The sequence below is a fragment of the Mus caroli genome, chromosome 2 (genome assembly GCF_900094665.2).
Source record: "Mus caroli chromosome 2, CAROLI_EIJ_v1.1, whole genome shotgun sequence".
Lineage (NCBI taxonomy): Eukaryota > Metazoa > Chordata > Mammalia > Rodentia > Muridae > Mus > Mus caroli.
The window spans coordinates 138,788,018-138,794,917 of record NC_034571.1 but is presented as its reverse complement, the minus strand read 5'-3'; the positions used below and the strand labels follow the sequence as shown (position 1 = coordinate 138,794,917).

Genomic DNA, 6,900 nt, shown 5'->3' with positions numbered 1-6,900 from the left:
CTGAAATACCCCTTGGAGGTACGTTTGTTTGTGTGAGTCTTGTATGTTGTCTGTTGTCTAAGTGTCTAAGTGTGGCACCGCTGAATTTGTGTCTTGGTTTTTCAGTTCAGGAATTGTGGGTTCGAGTCCCACCTTGTGTCTTGGTTTTTCAGTTCTGGGATTGTGGGTTCAAGTCCCACCTGGGTTCCCAGTTCTGGTATTCTGTATTCTGGCAGCTGCCACTGTGGACTGTGAGGATCTAGTGCCTGCGGGAGGAAGACGTCCTAAGGCCCCGCAGGCTGCAACCCTGGAAGACATTCCACGGGTGGAAGGGGGTGGAAGCATAGCCCCCCTGCCCCCCCCCGCTCTGTCAGCAAGGGGGTCGATGTGGAATCCGACCCCCATCAGGAAGTTGCGTTTGGCTGGTTGTACAAGTCCAGGCATGGACGAGTGTGCTTAGATATACTGGTGTCTTTTTTTCCCCTCTGTTGCTATCTTGTTTTTGTTTGTGGTTTTCATCATGGGACACAAACACCGTACATCGGAGGTAAAGTGGAATCCCTCCCTGCCTGTCTGTCTGTATGTCTGTGTGTCTTGTTCACTTGTGTGTCCTCCATTAGATCACCTTCTGATTCTGTTTTGCTTTTGGTTTGTCTGTTTTCAGGGCTGGTTTTGGTCCCAAGGGGTTGACTGATTATCTTGGTTTAGTTTTAGGCCTGTCTCAGGTTCTGGGGGCCTTCCCATGGGGAGAGGTCCATTTGGGTTGGTTGCAGTGACAGTGAGACGTGCCAAAACATTGCAGGCCACAACGCTGGAGGATGCTCCGGTGTCAAGCTGGGAAGTTAGATCTGAACCAGTCCTTCTCAACCCAGCAGCAGCTAGGGTTCAGTATATGCCTGGAACAGATAGTGTCAGGCTTCTCTGGAAATCACGTGTAAGATGCCCTGTATTGGTCTTGCTTGTGTTTGTCATTTCTGTGGTACTGTGATTCTATGGTGGTTGCCTGAAAATGGTTTCTGTGTATGTCTTGTGTGTCTCTTTGTGTTCTGACTTGGACTAACAACTGACGACTGTTTTTGAGTTATGCCCTCTGGAATAAACCTAAGAATCCTGTCAGATCCCTATGCTGACCACTTCCTTTCAGATCCTCAGCTGCCCTGCCTCCCATTCCAACTCCAGGGAGCAGCTAGTGGGTCACAGTGGTCCCGCCCATGGACCTGGGGCCTAGGGAGAAATGAGCTCAGGAAACCGGAGCAAAAGAGGGGTGGTCCCTGAGAAGTCAGTGGCCCTAGATGTTGTGGCTGCTTCTCATTCCCCTGTCCCCTGCATCCCATCTCTTGTTAACAGAAAAAGTGCTTTCACTTTGAGATATCAGTGGCCCAGTACAGCCAGCTGTGAGAGCTGCACTCCCTTCCCTGCACCGTGTGTCTTCTCAGCCCCCCTCCCTGCTGGCCATGAGCCTGTTCCAAGCTCCAGTGAGGGAGGCATAGGCCCACTTGGGGCTTCTCCTGTCCAAGGTAAGGAGCACCTGAGAGTCTAATCGCCAGGCTCTGATGGGGGTCTTGTCTCTGTGGGGCTAGAAAGTGCCCCAACAATCTGACCGAGGTAACAGGAAGTTACAGAAGTTAAGAGAAGGACAGGGTAAGTCGGTAAGAAAGTTAGTATAAGTCAATAAGAAAGTGCAGGGGAGGAGAAATGAAGGAAGGATAGAGGTCTGCAAAGAAGTGAGCTAAGAGCAAATCTTCAGCAGACTCAGGAGAGATGGATGACAGTGGCAAATAGAGAGTTTAACAGTGAGGAGAAGTAAAAATAGAGATGAAGGAGATTAGAGAAGTCTGAGATGAGAGAGTTACTCTGAATGAGAAATATTTAGAGTAGGAACCAGTAAGTAAGAGACAGGCAAGAGGAAGAGTTGAGGAAACATGAGGCTGACAAAGACAGAGACCAGAGTCAGAATCAGAGATGTGCAGTGAGAAAGAAAGATAAACCAGGGTAGAGGTGAACTATGAGAGAAGATAAGTAACAGGATATAGATGTGATAATTAGATAACATCCAAAGGAAGCAAAGTCAAGAAGGAGGAACAAAAAGATATATATATATATAGAGAGAGAACATTATATGAGATCTCCATTACAGTTAGGAAACAGGAGCAAAGAGAGGTAAATAACAAAGACTAGAACCTGAGAATTTGGCACATGCTGATAATGCTAGCACTTAGAAATGATCTGTAAGAAACAGGAGGCCAGGAAATTAAAAAGAGATAAGAGACAAGAGAAAAACTTAAATGAAATGCTGGCCACAAGAGTCAGGAAAACTAGCAAACTTAGATAGTACCTGGCAACTACGGAAAGCTTTTGGCTAAAGATCAATGTGTTTACTGTAAAGAAAAAAGGGGTGCTAACACAGAAGCCAAGTCCTTGGAAGAGGCCAGTGGCCTACCTGTTGAAGCAGCTAGAAAAGAGACTGTGCTTCATATTTCCCCACCGACCAGTGCAAAACAAGTTAGAAAAGTTCCTGGGCAGTGCGGGCTTTTGCAGACTGTGGATTCCAGGTTTTGCTGAATTAAAGAAATAAACAGCCCTATGCCATTAAGACTGCCCTAATGTCGTCCCCAGCTTTGGGCCTCTTAGATGTGACTGAGAACAAAAGTATTGCCAAAGAGGTTCTTACTCAGAGATTGGGGCCCTGGAAAAGACCTGTGGCATACTTGTAAGAAATTAGACCTGGTGACTGTAAGATGGCCTGCTTGTCTGCACATAGTGGCTTCTGGTCAAGGATGCAGATAAATTGACTCTGAGACAAAACTTGGCGCATGACCTAGAAAGTGTGGTCTCTCAGCCCCCCTGACCGATGGCTGACTAACACTCTTGAAAACATTATCCAACCATTCCCCTGACTGATGGACACATTATCAGAGCTTTTTGTTGACTGAAAGAGTGACCTTCGCTCCCCCTGCTGTCCTCAATCTCCCTACCCTACTGCCCGAGACTTCACCTATTCATCACTGCACTGACGTTCTGGCAGAAGAAACTGATACTTGAAATGATCTGAAGGATCAGATCAGCCTTGGCCTGAGAGTTCGAGCTGGTACATGGATGGCAGTAGCCTCACAGCTGAAGGTAAGTGGAAGGCAGGGACAGCAGTGCAGTGGTAGACAGAAAGCTGAACTTGTGGGTCATTAGACCTCTTTATTCCTCATTCCAATGTGGACACGTTGTGGTGGGAAATCTCCCTTTTTCTGCTTTTTGTTATTACCTTTGTCTGTTTAATTGGTATCTGGAGGACAGGGAACAGAGAGCCTGGCTTGTTGGGCCTGCCAAAATCCAGGCTCTGACCCTAATAAAATCATTAACAGTGAGGGATCATTGGTGAGTTCTGAGTAGAGGAGGGAGGTGATTTGGTATAGAGGGGGAAATGTGGCAGAACAGCTGGAGAGGATGTTCTGCAGTAGGAAGCCACAGAAACAAACATGTACCTTAGCCTCCAAGTGCTGGGAACCCCAGGCTGCTGGATGGAGTGGCTTTAACAAATACCTGCCCTCAACTTCAAGACTTGAAATAACCATCCAGCTAACTGATAGCATTTAGGCTGAATACAAAAAATGATGCCAGCATTCCTTAGTAATGTTGCCTCATTTAAAACAAGCAACGTTGTGTGAAAACAAGCAACGTTATGTGACCGGAGAATCACCCGAGTGAGGGACACCTCTCCTAGAGGACCTTCTCACAGAAAGAACCAAATGAATCACTGAAGACAGGTTAATGGGGTTGTAATGATCCCCCTGTACAGGGAAAAGATAGTGCACCTTGCAAGAAGGGGCAAGGCCATCAAGTCAGGAGAACAAAGAAGCTTCAAGTCTTGGGCGTGGTTCTTATTGAGATTGGTATGAAACTGTATTCTGCCCAGGATGACTTGAAATCTGTCCTCCATCTTGTCAGACCAACTGAGGAGGAAACAATGAACTGCATTCCATTAGCGTTGGCTTAACTGCTCAGCCAGCTGAAGACTGGTCAGTGTAGCTCACACTTGGATGAGTGTTTGATGTAGAAGATAGCTAAGCACATTCATTGAAGAATTTACTCTTAGGCTTTGGGCCAGGGAGGCACAGCTATCCACTGCCATCAGTTTGCCTTTTAGCCTGTGGCTGGTTTAAAGCCCCTGCCCCTTGGCTTCTCCCTAATGTCACAGTTACAAGTCCCCACTGTTCTTCTTGTTTGTGTTCATCTAAGCAGCAACAACCACCTGAAGGGGTTATCCTGTGTAGCCATGACTGGCACTAGCACTAGCAGCAAACTTCTTGACTGATTCAAATTTCTTCTTTGTGTGCAGTTCTAGTTTGTTTGTTTTTTTTAACTGTCAGCTTCTAAGGTGGGAAAACGCACTTTTGAAGTATTGCCACTTTGAGGGGTTGCCTTCCTGCTCAATTCCTTAATTCCATACCTTCTGAAATCATTTTATCCTCTATTCTTTACATTCCAGTTCTGGTTTTGTTTTGTTTTGTTTTGTTTTGTTTTGTTTTGTTTTGTTTTGTTTTGTTTTGTTTTGATTTTGCTTGTGATAGAGTCTTGTTATATAACCTAGATCCACTCACTTCAAATTCAAGATTCTCCAGAGGTCAATTTTGAGGTGTCTTCCTCTATTGCTTTCTGCCTTTATTTATTTATTTACTTACTTACTCATTTACTTATTTACTTATTTATTTAGCGACAGGGCTTCTCTTTGAACCCAGAGCTCATCAATTGGGCAGACTGGTTAGATTGACTGGCCAGCGGGCCCCAGTGATCCACTCACTCTCTCACTCTGCCTCCTTTGTGTTAGAAGTACAGGAATGCACTGCCACACCCATCTTAAACTGGATGCTGAGGATCCCAGATGAATTCTTTGTGCTTGTGAAGAAAGCACAGTACCCACTGGGCCATGTCCTTAGCCCAGGTGTCCTCTCATTGAATCAGATTGCAAAGTCTCTTAAATTTGAGTAGTGGACAAACTGACTTGGAGTTTTGTCATCCTTAGCATGCCGGCATTAACTCACCTGGAACCACGTTTCTGTCACTGAGATGTTCACAGTCTTTACACCTGAAAAAAACAAAGCCCATCCATGCAAGATGAAACAATGAAGGGGCAGATGAAGCATATGGACCAGCATGCACAGACTTCACTGAAACACTGAAGGGGCAGATGAAGCATATGGACCAGCATGCACAGACTTCACGGAAACCATAGTGGACTCATTGTTGATCCAATGGAATATCTAAATAAAGTCATTGTGACACGCTCTGGGTTTGTGACCGTTATATAGCTGGGTTGAAAATATTGGTAATTTTGAGATCCTTTTAATGATTTCCAGAGACAAAGGAATAGAGTATTTGAAATTGGAATTGTTTTGGAAGCAGCTTTGACTGCCTGGCTTGACTGTCTATGATAGGAATGTTCAACAAGTTTAGGGTTTATGTTAGAACTGCAAGAATGTTCTCTTTATGAAAGGACACATAAGTGGCAAGGTTAGTTTATAGTAATCAATATTAAAAGAAAAAAAAGCTGGCACTAGGAAGGGAAATGACTTGAAATGACCTCTTTGCAGGCTTTGGAGGGGGCTTTGCAGACTTCTGCCCAGGAGGAGGGACTTCTGCCCAGGAGGAGGGGTCTCTTGTTGACTACTTAGAGAAGGGGAGATGACTTAATACCTCACCCTTGCCCTAGACTCATTCCCTCACAGCAGTGTGGCTTACTTGCTTAAACCTCATGAAGATATACTCTTTGAGGATCTAAAAGCCTAATTTGGTGGAGGGACACTATAGAGATGGCTTAAATAAAGCCTTTGCACAGAGAACATGAGGGCTGGAATTCAGGTCCTCAGCACCACGTAAATACCAGGTGGGCATGGAGGCCTCCCTGTAATCCCAATGTCCAGCAAGCTGCATAGGGTGACCTGTGAAGCTCTGGGTTCTATTGAGAGACCCCGTTCTACATATATACACATGCACATACACCACACACACGCAAAAACAAGCAAACTCAGTAAATCCTGGTTTTACACAGATGTATTGGTATAGGCCTACAGTCCCAGCTCTTATGAGGCTGAGGTCAAAGATTGTGAGTTTGAGCCTACCTGGGCTACATAGTGAAACCTAGTGGGGCTGGGGCAGGGCACAACACCTCAACCCCCAAACAAACAAAATTCCTTGTTCTCTTCTTTAAAAACTGGGATTCCACTGCCAGATAGCTGTTGAACACTGATGGGGGTCAGAGCAGGCACAGGGCAGCTCTTCACAGACTAGTCCTGTTTTTTAAAGATAACACTCCATCTCAAACTCTGCATTTCTTGCAGAGGAAGGAAACTGTCACACAGCCACATAATTCCAGAGGACTGAAGGGATCAGTAGTCTTACAAACACTTCCTTTTTTCAGGAATCACATGGCAATTTTATCTCTTCCAAGGTCAGTGCACTGTATGAACTCCACCTAAGCAGGAAGAACCTCATTTCCCTTGATTTTGTCGCTCCATCAAGAATTTACCTTCCACAACCACCAAATCCAGACACTATTGCATATGCCAGCAAGATTTAGCTGACAGGACTCTGATATAGCTATCTCTTGAGAGGCTATGGCAGTGCCTGGCAAATACAGAAGTGTATGTTCACAGTCATCTATTGGATGGAACACAGGGCCCCTAATGAAGGAGCTAGAGAAAGTAACCAAGGAGCTAAAGGGGTCTTCAACCCTATAGAAGGAACAATATGAACTAACCAGTACCCCCCAGAGCTGTGTCTCTAGTTGCATATGTAGCAGAGGATGGCCTAGTTGGCCATCAATGGGAGGAGAGGCCCTTGGTCTTGCGAAGATCATATGCCCCAGTACAGGGGAATGCCAGGGCCAGGAATTGGGAGTGGGTGAGTTGGGGAGCAGGGCAGAGGGAGGGT

The 6,900-nt window shown here is 45.7% G+C and overlaps 1 long non-coding RNA gene across 1 annotated transcript; it reads left to right on the top strand.

Moving 5' to 3' along the window:
- The first annotated feature begins 2,958 nt into the window (after positions 1-2,958).
- On the top strand, positions 2,959-5,257 carry LOC110290432. The gene is made up of 2 exons (XR_002377437.1): positions 2,959-3,099; positions 4,994-5,257. It is a non-coding gene; the product is annotated as an uncharacterized LOC110290432 (long non-coding RNA).
- The last annotated feature ends 1,643 nt before the right edge of the window (positions 5,258-6,900 follow it).